This window comes from Thunnus maccoyii, chromosome 24 (assembly GCF_910596095.1).
Source record: "Thunnus maccoyii chromosome 24, fThuMac1.1, whole genome shotgun sequence".
NCBI classification, from domain to species: domain Eukaryota; kingdom Metazoa; phylum Chordata; class Actinopteri; order Scombriformes; family Scombridae; genus Thunnus; species Thunnus maccoyii.
This window is the reverse complement of record NC_056556.1, coordinates 3,956,678-3,973,109: the sequence shown is the minus strand read 5'-3', so window position 1 is coordinate 3,973,109 and position 16,432 is coordinate 3,956,678. Positions and strand designations below refer to the sequence as shown.

Below are 16,432 nucleotides of genomic sequence, written 5' to 3'. Positions count from 1 at the left end.
CATCCTGAATGCTAACAGAGGGGTTATTAACATAACAAACTTAAATGCCCTATATAAATAATACGTTCACAGAAATGCAAACCGGCTCAGCTGACACTGTTTAGGCAGTGCTTCCAACATCTGTTTATGAGCACTTTGCCTAATGATATCATCCGATATCATTAACTGTGGCAGTGCGCGCCGCAGCAGCAGGTGCAGCTGTTTATGCCCCAACCCTCCCACCACCCCCACCACCACCCCCCCAACCCCAACACACACACACCTCCCCAAAGCACACACACATATACACACACACACACACACACGAAGAGAAAAGACTTTCACAGTCTCCTCCAACACCACCAACCCTTCCCTCCCTTCCACCCTGCGAATCGCCAAACCGCTCATTAGGACAATTTTCCTCAACAAAAAAAGCGGCCCCTATGATTTCAATCTGTATATCACCTGTAATTGTAGTTTTTAGCGAGAGCTTGATTCCATACATTTAGCGGGAGTAAACTGCGACTGCGGGTGCGAGCGCTGAAAGCACGCCTCTCTCTCCCTCTCTCGCCGCGGCCGCCAGCTGCAGAAGGCTGTTTTTAGATGGCAGCCGCTTTCCGTTGGGGAGGCTCTCACAGGGCCTCGCCGTGCGTGTTTTGCGAGTAGCGTTTTTTTTCCGGGGGGGGGGGGGCGGAGGCGGAGCTTGGCGGAGCCCCTGCTTTGTTTCCTGACTTGGTTTGCTCTGTTTAGATGCTGGAAATTATAGAAAATTATTGAAATTATTATTTCTGGCAGCGACAACGAGGCAGCTTCCTCTTCCTGACCGGAAAGGCCACGTTCAGGGTCTTCGCAGGTTCTCTGGAGCCTGATTTGATCGTACACCGCTGTAATTAGTCAGATGGTCGATTCAAATGTTGTGCGACACGGAGCTATCTGTCGCATTAGCACTGTACCCGCAGCCATTACAGTATTTATAGATCCAAAACAAACAATGCATATGGCAAAATGTTCACTGGCTCTGACTCCATTTTTAATTCAGGGAAAGAAACAAAATAAGAACCGTCAGTTCTTTGTTTTTAACACGATATTAAAGGACTGTAGCTGTGATTTTACATGTTTTAGGCCATATTACTAACCCTCACAGGACAAATTATATGTATTGCTGCTTTTTTTGTAGATCACAGCTTCTTGTTTTGGACTTATTTCACATAACTTGTAACTGTTTTGCAAACTATTCTGCTTTGTTGCAGATGAAATGTGTTTTATTCCCAATTCACAATGTAAAAATCTATCAGCAGATTCTTTTAAACTGTATTTAAACTGGTATAAATGAACTTTATGTTCACTGTAATGGTTTAAACAATGTAGTCTGCTTATTGATTTTTCATGCTGTATAAATGAAGCTCAGTGGCTGCCATAAAAGTAGGAAAAATACATCCAAAAACCTGAAAGACAGTCAGCAGTAGTAGAAGTAGTAAACATGTGTGTGGACAATTTAGCAACTATGTATTGAAAATGAGAAATGTGCAGAAAATAAGTCTTTCTGAGAGTTTAAACAACAGAATTGAATCTTTTAAATGTTGCTAATGCTTGTCAGTCTGCCTTTAAACTAACAGTTATTCCATCATCATGTCCATTAATGCTATGAAGGAGAGTATGTATAGATTATGGGATGAAAAACAGAGGAATATACACTATATTTCACTTCCTTTTACATGTTATAAGTGATGAAAACTATAAGAAATCTGTGACAAACATCCTTTAAAAGATCCCAATCAAACAATGTTCATAAATCCTGTGATCTAAAGTACTTAAGTTAACTTTTTATATTAAATTTGAGTCCTGGTGTCGTGATTTCACTCTCGCTTTAGTAGTTCTGTCTCTCTTTGATACTTTGAAAGTGTAAATATCATCGTCCGCCGTCTTGTGCATTTCTTCTTTTTCCAAATCTGAGATTCCTCGCTCTGACAGTTTTACCCAAAGACGAGCATGTTGGCACCCAGAGGAGCCGTTTTTTATTTGCAGGCAAAGACCCCGACACTGAACCCGCTCTGAGCGCTGAGGGCCAGCGGGGAATACACACCGACCACACACACACATAATACGATGAAGTGTACAAACAGTTTCTCATATCTACACACACACACATACGACAGATGAAATGTATCTGAACGTGAGAAAAACACACAACAAACACACACTCCTCCTCCTCCTCTTCCTCCTCCTCCTCCTCCTCCTTCCAGCTGTTCTCTAAATGTTGATTACACAAGACACCGGGGGGAGCCTCCTCCCTCCTCCTCCCTCCTCTTCCTCCTCCTCTATCCGGTAGCCGGGCGATTCCCCCACAAGGAGGCTTAGCGGGACCGGCTGACCCGAGGTGCTCAGTGACCCAGGGTTGGGGGTCCAGAGAGGGCCGCGGCCCCGGGGCCTCTTGGCTCCTACTTCCCCCCCCTTCCCTTCTCTTCCCTTCCTTCCCTCTCCGCTCTCCGAGCAGCACATCTCAGGACGGGAGACACGGGCAGAGACAGCAACGGCCTGGGGACAACTGGCCGAGGCGCAGAAATAAAAAAATTAAAATCATAAAACTCCTCCACTGTCGAGACGCTCGGGTAACTTTGTGTCAAGTGAAATGTAGACGGGGCGAGGGAGGGGGGGCGGCCGGCGGAGGGGGGAGAGAATTAGCGTGAGATGATTTTTATCCGACGTGATTTTTGTTCTGAGGAAATTTGTACATTTGCAGGCGTTAAAGCTGAGGCGCTTTTATCCAGGAGGAGAATCAGATTAAAAGTAGATGAGGCAACATGTTTGTGAAAATATTTCCATCTGTCTAAATCACCAAGTGGAGCTTTGAAAGATAGTTTCACAATGTCTCAAAAACAACAGTCAGGAGCCAAAATGAACAGTGAAACAGCTCCGTTTTTTCTTGCTGTAATCCTCCTCTTCATACTGACCATTAGAAGATGCCTTCATGATGCACTTACAGTGGAAGAGACGGAAAATCCAGTAGATATCTTTCAGCGTTACAGTCTTTTTAGTGCCAAAGTTCCTCTTTGTGTTACTATACTTCCACCGCAGCTCAACAGGGAAACACAAAGAGGGAATTTGATGCTAAAAAGACTGTCATATAAGCTTCACATCAACTTTTAAATGCATTTTTCTCAAAATGTGATCACTTACATTGATGTGATTCGTAGTGTAAAAGCACTTTGAGTGGTCATTCAGGCTCCTGACTGTTGTTTTAAGACAGAATTGAGAAAGTGTGAACCTGCAGGAAATGTAGATTGACTTTGTGGCATTAAGTAATCTGCAGCCTCGTTAGCTGCAACAACTGGGTTTAGATGAATTTATCTGATTCTGATCATATATATTGATCAGATGTGAGTGATGTAGTCATAAGTACTTTAAACATACAAAGGTGCAAAACCTTCCTAATAAAAGCTAGATGAGTAAATTAAATTACATCCAACTACAGTTATTTTACATGTTAAAATGTAGACAAATAAAAGCAAAATATCATCAGAATGGTGCAACTAGTAGCTGTCGACTGTGTTTAGTAACTAAGAGGTATTTTTATTGATGTGTAAAGTCCTTAAAAACTTCCAAAAGTTCAGGAGATTGAATGTGTTTTGGAAGTGAATCCTTCACAATGGTTTTAAACATCATGTGAGATAAAGAAAGTAGAAGTGTGAGAAACTTTGCCGCCGCTGAGATAAAGTCGGGACTGTTGCACCTGGTTGAGTCATCAAACGACGTCGGGTTGTTCCTTCCTTCCGCTCCTCAGTGTGGAGACTCTCTGTATGTAAAGTTGTTTGTGTGCAGTGAACATCTTGGCACGACGGCGTGCGGCGCAGGCGCTTAATTTTCACTTCACAAATTTCCTAATGGGCAAAACTAAAGACGTCTCTGGGCTTCAGCAGCCTCAGGCATCAGACAGCGGAGCTAACGTTCAACTTAATGATCGACCTAGCGCTGTTAGAGAGCACACACACACAAAAAAATGGAATAAAGAAACTTGTTTTTTTAGGAGCTGATGTTTTTTTTGAAGAGCACTATTGTGTTAAAACTGAAGTGATACTAGAACCAAATGACTTATATATAATCCTCCAGTATGTAGGATACCTGTACATTAAGTGTGGAGATTAAAGACTTGCAGGGTCTCATATATAATAAGTGATATCTGTTTTACAACAATGAAAAAATGCAATGAAATCTTTTGAAAGTTTCTGCATCCAGCACTTGATCTACTGTTTCTGCAAATGCTCAGTATGTAAAAAAATACTAAATATCATCCTACTTAAAATGACTTTTATACCTGTCAGGTTGGTCCTGTGATTGGCCGAGAGACGCATCTCGTGGAGGGGAAGACTCAAGAGGTCAACGTCTGAAGCATCGTGGATGTCGTAGAAGTGAGTAAGAGAAGATAAAAAGATTCTGACCTGCTTGTGTCTCCGTTTACACGGATAAAACAACATATTCCTCTCATTCCCAACACTCTCAATCTGTCAAATTTGGTCATTTTCAAGCTCAGATGTCGTCTGATCCTGATATTATTTGAACTTCCTGTTTGCTGATCTCTTCCTATGTTAAAGGGCTGTTTCACACATTTCTATCAGTGCAGTTTCACACCTGACAGACTGGATATTTGCATCCATATTTGGTGATTTTGGTGACTCCTCGCGTAAACCAATTCTCTCAAAATAAGTTTCAAAAGTTACACAGAAAAGCAGCAGCAGCAGAAATTAACTAAATCTATTAAAAAAAACATCCAGGATCAAGTCAAAAAACAACATTTCACACTTAATCTTTCACGTGGTTCAAGTTAAAAATGTTAAAACTTGTTATGAGACTGAATCTACATATACATCCGCTCAGCATTCAGTCCCTGCATCAGCTGTCTGTCTCTCCGCCTCTACTCCTGCTGGTTAATGTATGCTCGCTGTGCGTTGGCTCGACCTGTCTGAAGTGATTTCTGACGGCCTTGTTTAATTAGCCGGATGTGTGTGTACTTTTATACATATTCATCGGCCGCAGATTTCAGCCCGATTGATGTTGTAATTGATTCAGAAGGTTTTATAATTCCTGCAAAAGCAAGACCGAGAATTTCAATGACTTTGTGATTCGGCGGAACAGGAAAGAAAGAGAAGGGGAAGGGGAGGGGAGGACAAGGGGTGAGAGGAGATCTGAGGTTGCTGCGTCTGCACCTGAGGAAACAACGCCTCGGCCGGGTGGGATTTCTATCATTTTACGGAGGAAAAGAGAAGGAGAGGGGAATGTCAGCCGGCTTTGTTGTTCCTCTTTCACCAGTAAATTACACATTTAGGATTTATTAAGACAAGAAACAATTTTCAAATTGTGAATCCGTGGAAGCCTCCGTGGAGATGTGCTCATTACTCTGTAGCCTCGGGCCATGTTCACCACCTCGAATGCATCCTTTTTTTTTCCTCTTTTCCTCCCCCCCACCCCACCCCAACCCACCCCAACCCTCTCTTCTCCTCTCTCCTCTCTTGTCTGTATTTTTCGGCGTTGCGTTGCCATGCCTGATGCCGTAATGTCACAGCGGTTTGTTCAAAGCTGCGGCGATGATTTGGGCTCCCAGCAGGTGCCGCCCCGATGTCTGTTCAATTATTAAAGTGAGGGCCACATGGATGCATTACAGCCGCCGCACCCATTAGATAAAAAAGACGACGGCTTTTGACACGCCGCATATTTCCTCTCTGCCTCACAAAGACGCCGCCGCCGCCACTGCTGCTGCTGCTGCTACAGCCCTTTCTTGTTGCTTCTTTTTGTTTTATTCATCACCGTTCTCATGATTTTTTTTTTTTTCTATTCTTTTGGTATGCATGGAAATATTAAAGGACCATTTGTTCCCTTTCAGTGTTGTGTGGGCACAAGAGCTATCGTGATCTTTTTGATTCCCTCTCGTCAAACTGAGGTCATGTCTGCTCCTTGTAGCTCCCTCTACTCTTTTTAACTTCCCAGCGGTCCCCCCCCCCCCCCCCCCCCCCCACCATCACCCCAATCTAACCATGAAAACTGCCGCCGTGTTGATAAATAAATCATGCGGTGGACACAAAGTTAAATCTCGTCACAATCGCTTCCAGCAGCAGCCGCCTTCTTCTTCTTCTTCTTCTTCTTTTCACTCCCCTTCCTCTAGAGCTCAGATGTTCTGACTTTGATGACGCTGTAATGACCAATCAATTCTTCAACAAAGTCCGGCTCAATTGTTGGAATCGGGCATCAGTTTGACACTAAAAGACGCCACCTATGAATACTTTATCTGTTATTTTCTTCTTCCTTCCTCTTTTCCAAAAACTTTTTCCCCTTTTTTGTGTGTAGAGAAGTCAGAGAAGCGGTGGAAGAAAACGCAGTGACAAGGCTCAGATCCGCACGAGAAAGAAGATGTGTGTTTTTGAGCAAAGTTGCACGTGGAGGTGTTTTTTTCTGAGGAAGGATTGCGAGCAGGTCGCGGAGCAGGATGTTGACATGTAGAAGATAAAGCTTCGGCAGGGTGTTGTGTCTGCGTGTTATGATGACACGGGTGTTAATGTGTGTGTGAGTCTGTTTTTGTATGATTGTTTTCAAGCATGGAAGTGTGTGTGTGTTACACTACTGGAGTATAAACTCACTGAGCACTTTATGAGAAACACCTGTGTAATCTCTAACAGCTCTGCTTCAAATTCTACTTTTACGAAGCTTTTACATTTTCAGTTGTTGTTGACTTTGTCAGAAAGGTGATAATTCTACTTTATGTTTATTATTGAGGTCGTAGCAAGAGGTTGTGGTGTTCCTAATATTTTGTCCACCCCATTAACCCCATGAACACTCCAGTTCTCCACCAACACCCACTATGACATCTTTCAGGGCATCTGGACCAAAATCCATCTACTAACAACTTAATATTAAAATGTAGATAAACCCTTTTTATTAATGTGCAGTCTTGTTGTGATGGCTTATTATAAAGTGAGAGAGCCAACAGTATGTGTTACAATCTATAAACCTGATCAAGTTATTATTATGTAGGAATCAGAACTTATTAACCCTTTATAAACTTATTTTGAGAGTCCAAATCCATCAGAATCCACCATCAGAAGCTGCAAATACCTACAAACAAATGTCTTTATCTTGTGTAGAAACATTTCAAAAGATATTTCAGCACAGTTTCCTAAAGTTTACTGCAATCAGCATTGGTTTAAACGATTGTATGTACAGTTGTGGATAGAATTATTGATCCAATCAGGTTTCTCCTCTGCGGAAAAAGTTCACCTGTTGCATTCAGCTGCTTCAAGTGTCCCTACCTGTTCACCGTTAACATGTTTCTAGTCCTTTCTCCTTCACTTTAAATGCTTCCATTTATCTTTTCATACACTTTGTGCTACTTTACAGTATGTGAAACTTCAGCAGATCACGTTTATTTAGAAAAAGACTCCAATTCAAACCAAAAAAGAAATAGTTAAACGCTTCTCCTATCATCTTTTCAAGTGAAGAAAAAAAGTAGTGGAGTAGTATCAGGCCACAAATGCAACCCTACACTCCCACACCCCAACCTCTCCTCCTCCTCCTCCTCCTCCTCGTTTGATTCTTCGCTGTATGTTCTGTACATGCCAACAAATCCTAATTGCACCCCACACTCTTTTCTTCCCACCGATGCTGCGCGCTTCGTGCCACCAAATTCCTTGTGTGCTAATTAGGCACGCAACCACGGTGGATACACTCCTGACAGGTGCTGCTGGCCTGCCGGGGTCACGCACACACACACACGAAAAAACACACACACACACACACACACACACACTGCGAGAGACAGAGAATGAGAGAGACACTCGTGCTCACAGCATTAAAAATAAATGGAGAGAGGAGAATAACGAGAGAGGCAAGACGTGTTAATTTCTAGCTTCCATCTGTTATTACATAAGCACTGCCAACAACTACGCATCTCTGGAAGAACGGCGAAAGGGGAAAAAAGAGAGGAGGAGAAGAAGACGGAGAGCTGAAAAAAGCCAAACAACAACAGCCATAACTGAAGTCCTCCTGCATGGAAGAAGAATTCCTCGGGGAGGTGCGGCACGGAGTAGAAATCAGATTGATCAGATTCATTTTTGAAAGGGGTTCTGTTTCCAAAACAGTGTGAACGCATAACCTGGTGTTCCTTCCTCAAATGTGGCAAAAAAAACTAAAGAATATGCATCGCCTGAAATGTTTGCTGTTTCATAAGTTGAGGCCTCCAGAGAGCGGATATGTTCAGAAATGTTTGAAAAGTGAGATTTAACTTTTTCTTGCCCACAAACAAAGTTTGTAAAAGAGAGAAAGAGAAAAGTAAAGTAGTTGATAGATTTATTTTAGACTTGATGCATGAGGAAGTCTTTTGTTACCTGGTTGTGTTAAATCAAGATTTGTAAAGGGCTCCAGTTACACTACATGGCTAAAAAGTAGGTTATTAATCAATAAAATCATGGAAGTTGTAGTGCTCCCATCGTAATTAACCAACAAAATAAATACCCTCAATAATACCACAGATAAAAACATGAAACTACAGTATATTCTCCTATAAAAACATACAAACAACAATATAAAAGTAGAATAATATCGCGACGGGGGCCAAAAGCCACAGAATCCAGAGTGCAAAAAGCATTTCATAGTTTATCTGAAGCCAATATGAAGCTTCAGCGTCCAAATGAGTCAAATCAAGTAGATATCTTTCAACGTTACAGTCTTTTTAGTGCCAAAGTCCCTCTTTTTGTTACTATACTTCCACCGCAGAGACACAAAGAGGGAATTTGATGCTGTAAAGACTGTAAATGTGTCAGATATCCACTTGATATGACTAACTCAGACTGATGAAGCCTCGTATAAGCTTCACACAAACTTTTAAATGCGAGTTATTTATAGTGAATCGTGATGTTCAGCAACACAACACTTTATTGACACATGATCGGCCACAAGAGCAATAACTGGTGGCATTTAATACGCGTCTGAATATCTGCTCCAGTTGTTCTCTATGTGAGCTCATAAACTGTAACTTGATTCAACTTGTTGGGACGCGTCGCTGTCTTATTTCCCAGTGTTGACAACAGTGGTGTCAACTCTCCATAAAAGCAACAATTTTATCAGAATTACTCCCCAAATCAGCACATCCCAGCTGTCTGTCTGACACTCTTGTCAACAATATCCTTGCATGCTGTAACGTTAAAATTTACTTTAATTAAAACCAGCCCCAGACCAAAAGTGAAATGGCTATTTCCTATGGTTAATGCACACACTATGTCTGATATACAGTATATATCAAAATATAGGGTTAAGCTTAGGGTTATGGGTTAGGGTTAGTAAGAGCAGCATTTTTATCAGAATTATTCCCCGAATCGACACATCCAAGCTGCCGTCTGTCTGTTGCCAAAAAGGTAGAAGTTGGACACTCTTGTCTTAAATATCACTGAATGCTGTAGCACTAAAATTTACTTTAATTAAAACATGAAAACCAGCCCCAGACCAAAAGTGAAATGGCTATTTTCTATGGTTAATGCACATATTATGTCTCATAAACAGTATATATCAAAATATAGGGTCAGGATTAGGGTTAGTGTTAGGATTAGGATTAGGGGTTATGGGTTATGGGTTAGGGTTATGGGTTAGGGTTAGTAAGAGCAGCAATTTTATCAGAATTACTCTCCGAATCGACACGTCCGAGCTTCTGTCTGTCTGTTGCCAAAAAGGTGGAAGTTGGACACTCTTGTTTAAAATATCACTGCATGCTGTAACGCTAAAATTTACTTTAATTAAAACATGAAAATCAGCCCCAGACCAAAAGTGAAATGGCTATTTTCTATGGTTAATGTACATACTATGTCTCATATACAGTATATATCAAAATATAGGCCTTAAGACTAATATTCTTTGTCAATATTTGTGTTTTCCATGATGACCTTATGTCCAGAGAACCTGTATTTATAACAGAATGATCTACTTCTGCTGTTTTTCTTTAAGCTCAACATTTTCCAGCAGCTCTTCCCTGCAGAGGCTGTCCTATAAAAATAATCCAGTGACACTGAAGACGTACGTTTTTGTCATCTAACAAAAACATTTCCAGATCCGAGGAACAATGGGACGAGCCGAAAAAACAAAGCACTCCGAGGAGTGACGAACGGCCGGGTCTCTTCTGAGTGTTTAGGGTTCGAGATCTTTTCCACCGACGAGGCGCTGAGGCACTGAGACGTGTTGATGTCCTGAGGGTGGCGTTTGTTTCCTGTCGGAGACGGTGAGCGAGGTGCCGCAGACAGGAACTCTGCCTTTTGTTTTTATGGACGGAAAGACACCAGGAGAGTCTGTGAATGTCTCATATGTTTGCAGGGACGGTACGGATTCTTTCCCAGGGCGGAGGGACAGTACTGTCAAGATACTCGCTGCCAGAATACACACAATCCTACCACAGATCTATGCAGCGTTTCAACACTCCTACAGTGATATATTTTGGACTGGAGGGAAGCTAAACAGCACAAAAGGCCTGTAGATGTTGAGTCTCTAACTGGCAGTGTGGGAACGCACATTATAATTGTTTGTTCAATTATTTTTCTTGGACGCCGCACCTGCACTTCACCAAGTGAACTCCTGAGACCGAATCGCAATTAAGCCCCTCGGAGCAGCGCTGACGCCTGTTTAAACAGCGGGGAGGGAGTCAGATAAATACCTTTTTAGCGCTCAAGGTAACAAGCAAAGGGGTGACAGTGAGAAGGCTCGCAGGGAGCAATTTCCTATTTATGCGTCTTCTGATTTGACCTCTCTCTTGACAGGGTTCCAGGGCTTATTACCGTATCTGTCCTGCGCTCTAATCGAGGCCTATTACAAATGTTCAGCAGGCTGGAAGTGCCAGATGTGGGCGAGGGATAAAGGGAAGGCAGCTAGTTGTTCTGACCGGTGTTAACGCCCTCTGAAATGTTTTGTGAGGTTTGAAATTTCACGGATAAGTAGCTCAGATGTTTGCAGAAATTGCAAATTGTGTTTTCTGACCTCCGCTGGCTGCTTTTAATGAGAATTTTTGCAGAAGTGAAGTGCAGAGGTGTGAAGCTGTTTCACAGGAAGGAGAAGTTTGCTCTTTCTTGCGATGATTAAAGCACATAAAACATGTAATAAACTAAGTCAGAACTTGGTTGGAAATAGTTGAGTTTACAGATGTTTAGTGATGAAACACCATAGATAAATATTATTCTCTTCCTCTATGGTTGGCTGCCGTGCTGAATGATCAGGATGGTTTGTATATATTGACCCTCGTCTCCATTCGTCTCATAAACAAGCACATTTAAAATGAAGCCCTGGAGGGAGCTTGACCTCCTATAAGTGCTACACACAGGAATAAAACAAGCTAACCCTCCTAGGAAAAGCAAACGTTGCTGCCTGAATCTAGAACTGTTTTGATAATTTGGCTAAATTAAGTTACATCATATGTATGGTGTCCCAAAGCGGTCAAGTTTATCCTTTTACATCACGGCCTAAACACCATTTTATCTTCTCAATAAACCACTTGGAGTATTAAATGCATGAATTGTGCTGAATTAGCTGGCAGGCTACAGTACTTCCTTCCTGCCTCTTGTAAGTATAATTGGCATGTTGCCTCTACCAACTATCAATCAGCACAACAGTGACTTGTATCAACTTGCACATTTGTGTTACCGCCCTCCGCAGTTGGCACATTTCTTGCTGCGTGCTCGTGTCCTCGAGCGTAAGATACAAACAAGACTGTCATCAAAACACCACCAGTGGTCACACAGGAAATGTTGTGTCACTATTAACCCGCTATTTACGTCTATAAACAGTATATAAACACACTATAATGTAAATATAAACTGATATAAGGACGTTTTAAGTGTTTATTAATGGACGGTACTTGTCATGAAGATGTATTTAATATTATTACAACTATGTTTTACTATATTTTCAATCATCTGTTTGTACAGCAGCAAACACTTATGATTGCTGCCAAATACGTTAATAAACACTTATATCTACTAGCAATTATATTATAGTGTGTTATAAACCATTTATACTGCTTGTTAATGATAAATGGGGGATTTATCTTTAATCTGGTGCTCCGACCATCATAAAAACTACACAAAAATACAACTTTTGCACCTTTTTCTGGGTCATTAAACATCAGAATCTACAAATAAATAGTAGAACATTTCAGTCAAAAGTATCACTTTCTGATATTCTTGTTAACCTATTAAAAGATAAGTCGATCAATCACTTCATTGACTTATTTGTCCCCAAATGAGCAGTTGAACACAAAGCACATAAACAAAGAAAACAGAAGTTAAAACTATTCTTTCAATTAGTTCAATTACCAATCAAAATTGTAGTCAGTTGACTAAATTAATAATTAATCCACAACAATTTAGATAATCAATTGATCATTTCGATAATTTATTAGGGAAAAAGTGTACGTTCTTTGTAAATGTGAGGATTTGCTGCTTTTCTATATTTATATCATTGTAAATTTATACGTTTTTTACAATAACACAATTTCAAGACTTTTTTAGACTCAATCATTCATTTATCAAACAACTAACTGTCAGATATTGGATGATTAATTGATTATTAGCTGCAGCTCTTCTCAGTATATTCTAGTGAGTTAAAGTATTCAGTCCCTCTGCTTTTAAAACAATCATTCATCAATCAATCATGACACGACGGACGTCTGAACTCTATAAACTCTCCGTCACACACTGATGTCTGTTTTGACCATTTACATTCACAACATATTTATCGTTGGTGGCGGTCGGGCTCGTTCTGCACGTAGATGCCAGTCAGTGTTTTTTTTCTGCTTTACTCTGTCTGGAGTCACACAGCTATCATCCCGGCCATGCATACCTCCCCCTGTATGCTTTCCATGCTCGCCGCCCTCCATGCATTATTCACAGCCGCATTAAAATACCGGGCCGAGAGTGAGAGTTGCATGTTAAGGCAGCTGAATCAGGGAGGTGCCGTCACAACAGCTGAAAGTGTCTGTCACAGAGTTATAACTTTTTTTTTTTTTTTTTTTTTTTTTTTCCCATAGTTCCCCGGCAGTGCAGCTGCCTAAATGAGAGGGATTAAGTTAACTCCCTGCTTAGAGGAAGAGCAGGCCCTGGATTAGGGCACTGGGCATGGACACAGAGAGCATTCAAGCAAGAGCCACCAGCTTTTTAAAAAAAAAAAAAAAAAAAAAAAAGACAGAGATGTGTGGAGAGAGAGAGAGGAGGCAGCGGTGCACAGCCCTCGCAGGGACCGACGGCTGAGTTGCTTGAACAAATACATTGACAAGTGTAGCGCCGCGCCTGCAACATGGAAAAGTGTGTCGGAGCAAAGAGGGGGAACACTGGCGGACACGCCGACAATCACAAATGCTTTTTTTTCTTTTCTCCTCTTCTTCTTCTTCTTCTTCTTCTTCTTTCCACCTCCCACTTCCACCCTGCTCCCACCTCTCATCTTCTGTCATAACCTTAAAAAAACTGATAATAAAACTGAAATCAGTAACATTTTCCCCATGTTGATGTACCAGCTAATGTTTGTAGAGAATTAGTGTTGTATAGGGCGATTATTTCATAATCAATTAATCTATAAAACATCAAAATAGTGAAAAACGTCCATAACAGTTTCCTGGACATCATCAAATGGCACAAATATATTCAATTTTCTGTAACGTCAGACAAGAAAAAGCAGCAAATTCTCAAATCTGACGACCGTTCTGCTTACAAAAGGATCTAAATGATCAATTATCAGAATAGCTGCTTTATTAATTTTCCTGTTTATTGACTAATAGAATAATTGTTGCAACTCTAGTGTCGTATTTTAGTTAGATAACATCATCAGATGATCAGATCTTCTTTAATCACCACCTCATTTGTTTGTTATTAAAGTTTAATTTGGGGGTTTTATGGAATTGAACTTGCAGGTGACTTTGAAACCCTTTGAGCCTTTTTGCCACAAACTTTATCTTCATACTTTTAATCATTCCTGCATCTCATCATATTAAGACCAATGTCTTCATCAACCATGGAGCCTGCAAGATAGTCGCCATACTGGGCTTAGTTCAAAGACAAAAATATGGATTATATATATGAAGATATGGCAAAATAATCAAATTAATGTTCAGTGCAACAAGCTGTCATGCATGACATCAGACACAACAGCGCATTTTTGGTTGTTTTTAATCACAATTTGCTTTGAGTCATAAATCTAGATACTGATATCGGCATCATTCCATATGGAAGTCGATAAATCTATCACTTCTTCCTCTACAAAAATATGATTTTCTTTTGATCCTTGTGGTGACCAGCATTGTGGTTCAACACCCAAAGACATGTCATTACATGTCTTTGGGTGTTACACATAATTGATGCAAGATAGAAGATAATTTGACATTTTTAAGGAAGAAATTGCTGATCTTCACCTTTTTTCATATGTAAAAACGTTTTCTTTACCTGATGCAGTGATATTGGAAGCTGATAAGAATCATCTTCATTGGCCAAACAAAACAAGGACTCCAGTTTAGTGGCTCTTAATGTACTTACACAGAATAAAAACACAACAACCTTTAGAAATATACACAAACAATGGCGTTATACAGGTGAAACCATTCGTGTGAACTGTAAACAGGATACAAATAGTGCAAAGAAGTGATGAGATAAATATGAAATGATTCAAATATCATAGGTAGGTTATGTACACTATATACAGCCTGTTCAGATATACAGTAGTGACATTTTGTATTTTATATTAAATGTATGCACAACCTGTTTTGTGAGGTCTGAAAAGCTCTTCGTAGGGTGAAGAGGGGGGGATAAAAAAAAAATAAAAAAAACCTGGGAAGGAGTGGAGATGAGAACAGGTGGTGAAACAGTGTGAGAAACACGAGGGAGGAAAAACAACAGACACCTGCTCATGAAACCCAACCTGGTTCCTCCATCACATTCCAGCAGAGTTCAGCTCAGACAGCGGCTGGGGAGGATACACTCAGCCTCCTGCACTAAATTATACTGCTGACAGTATGACTAAAATGGCATTCATATGGCAGATATATCTGGTGTATGTTTGAAGACCGACTGCTTTTATTCTGTATGTAATGCTGTCGGACTAAAACCTTTATTTGGGGGGAAATTAATGGACATTAAAACACTCCACTGGAACCTAAAGTCACTAAATTAGATGATCATTGCATAGCATAAAGCATATTAACCTGTCTTTACCTCCGCCTGTAAAACTCAGACATTTCTCTTTAATCATGAAGATCTTTAGGTGTTTATTGATCTTCATGAACATCAAGTGTATCTACAGTACAGTGGATTAAAGGATACGTCTGCTGTTCATACTGTTATATTATAAGTCAGTTTATTCCTCTCTGTATGTCAAATAACCGAAAATAATGTAAACATGGAGTCCCTGAGCATGCTCAGTGACGTCTGCTTAAAGAGACGTAGTGACAGCTGTCTGACAGTAAATAAACTATTATCATTAATTAAATGATGGTTCTTTAGTGTTTTTAGTAGTGAGAAAGATCAGTCTGTGGCTACACAGGTGATGCTCGTTCGGATGAGCGAGTAAATTTTCGTGTGTGATGTCACTTCCTCTCTGCCTGCTGCTTGTGTGGTTGGTTCGGTTTCTCAGCTCAGGAGCCAACAGACGTCAGGAAACTGCTTTCACCTGAGTAAACCTGGCTTCTATTTTTCTAAGCTGCTTCATGTCTAACATCTCTCTCTTCCTCCCAGCTTCCACGAGCCAGTTCAGTTAGCATTTTGATTAATTAGTTAATTAATTACTGATGTAGCTGACTGACATTGTTTTATTTCAGCTTAAGTTGACATGTGTGATTCCCTTTGTTGTCACTGACTCTGGGCCAGTTTATGACACATAAAAATATAAGATAATGCTAGCATCATATTTTACGATGATGCTCTTTGTCTTTTTCTGCAGACTCAGAAGATCTGCTATTTTAAAGAGAGACTTTTTGGATTTTTGAAGTTTTGAGTGACAAACTAGTATTTCAGTGTAGTATTTGTGTAGTTGTAATTTAAAACAAGACCATTTTGAAAGTAGTACAGAGGTCAAGTACAAGTCTGAGACCACATTGAAAATCTCTAATATTTTCATGTAAACCTGGAAATAATCAGAAAGTTTGAGGATTCAGAAACATTTAAAAACAGTTGTGAGATGCAAAATGAAGAAGAAATATTTAAGATTCTGCACTTCTTATAGGTCAGCAATCAAATTTAAGCAAATTTGCAGCATTGACCAACTTAACTCCTTTTATACAAAAGGTCAAATTTACTTGAGTTGTATCCTGTCAATTGAAATATGTGTTCAGATGCAAAGAGATTTGGATAAACTGATGTGAGAAGTGAGATTATAAGAGAAACAAATGTTATTTAGAATTTTACAGAGATGGTTGTAATATTTTGTGATTATTGTCATTTAAACCTTCTCTTGTTAC

At 40.3% G+C, this 16,432-nt stretch overlaps 1 protein-coding gene across 6 annotated transcripts in view; it reads left to right on the top strand.

The window, feature by feature from the left end:
• The window catches only part of LOC121892109 (kynureninase-like), an 80,427-nt gene that overhangs the window by 13,477 nt on the left and 50,518 nt on the right, over nucleotides 1-16,432 (top strand). For 5 of the 6 annotated variants that reach the window (XR_006094299.1, XM_042404933.1, XM_042404932.1 and 2 more), the window contains one exon: nucleotides 4,299-4,385. The gene's annotated coding sequence lies outside the window, so the exon portion shown is untranslated. Of the gene's footprint in view, nucleotides 1-4,298; nucleotides 4,386-10,060; nucleotides 10,148-16,432 lie in introns of those variants that run through there. The other variant, XR_006094298.1, reaches the window with a different exon arrangement.